Source organism: Octopus bimaculoides, chromosome 1 (genome assembly GCF_001194135.2).
Source record: "Octopus bimaculoides isolate UCB-OBI-ISO-001 chromosome 1, ASM119413v2, whole genome shotgun sequence".
NCBI classification, from domain to species: Eukaryota; Metazoa; Mollusca; class Cephalopoda; order Octopoda; family Octopodidae; genus Octopus; species Octopus bimaculoides.
This window is the reverse complement of record NC_068981.1, coordinates 99,523,069-99,524,361: the sequence shown is the minus strand read 5'-3', so window position 1 is coordinate 99,524,361 and position 1,293 is coordinate 99,523,069. Positions and strand designations below refer to the sequence as shown.

Here is a 1,293-nt window from a genome sequence, read left to right as displayed (position 1 = left end):
GGCCATTAAAAAAAAAAACACATACACCAGACTGTTCATTAAGAAAATCAAAGGAAATTATGTATAAAAAAAAATATTGTTATTATTATATCTCTTTTATACTTTTGGTCTGGCACATGTTATACTGACCCTATACCAAAAGAGCAAGCTATATCCAATGGCCAAAGGTTCTTTGGGCCATTTCTTTTCTTTCAACTTTCTAATATTATTATTATTATTATTATTATTATTATTATTATTATTATTATTATTCAAGGTAGTGAGCTAGTAGAAGCATTAACATGCCAGGTGAAATGCTTAGCAATATTTCATCTGCCGCTATGTTTTGAGTTCAAATTCCACCAAGGTCGACTTTGCTTTCATCCTTTCGGGGTCGATAAATTAAGTACCAGTAGAACACTGGGATCAATGCAATCAACTAGTCCCCTCCCCACAAACTTCAGGTCTTGTGCCTGTAGTAGAAAGGATTACTATTATTATTATTATCATTGAGTGATTGAGAGAGCAGCACATGCCATCAAAGTGACACTGGGGTACGAATACATGAAGTTCAATATAGCCATCATGACTAACTGTCTGAGAAGGGTACATCAGACATATGCATCACAAACATATGTGAGTGACATAGTGATCACATATGATAAACAGCATGTTCTTGCAGGTGGAGCCCAGCTAGAATTTTCTTCAGGTCGAGTAGCCTATTTCTGTTCAAAAGGTCTCTGAATAAGAGTTGTTTAAGGATGTTAAACAAAACACCCATGTTTCCAGAGATGAATTATTCAAACCCCAAAGAATTTCTCTCAACACATGGCTATGATGTTTCCTCATTTCTCCTGCTCATGATCAGAGATGCACATATCATCAGCCACTAAGGGACGATATGTTAAGATCTAGTTTAGATCAAGCAACTGACAAGCAAATCTGTAGTATTGAGCAGAATATTTGCTGCAGCCCATTTTTTACATCAAGACAAAACAATGTACATGATGACACTTCCAATCAGTTAAGATCAGAAGCCATGAGAACTTGCAATTCCATCGGGGCATTTATTCCATGTTTTATTATTATTATTATTATTATTATTATTATTATTATTATTATTACCTCCACCTTAGCAAAGGTGGAGGTTTTGTTTTCAGCCATGGTTGTTGGTTTGTCCGTGGACAAGATATCTCAAGAACTGCTGGATGGATTCAGATGAAACTTTCAGAGATGTTTGGCCTCATGACTGGCACAAACTAATTAGATTTTGGGATCAATCCGGTACTGGACAATGATTCTGGATTATTTTTC

At 35.5% G+C, this 1,293-nt stretch overlaps 1 protein-coding gene across 1 annotated transcript in view; it reads right to left on the bottom strand.

Moving 5' to 3' along the window:
- LOC106872258 (probable tubulin polyglutamylase TTLL9) overlaps positions 1 to 1,293 on the bottom strand; it is a 57,500-nt gene that overhangs the window by 13,319 nt on the left and 42,888 nt on the right. The window lies entirely within an intron of this gene.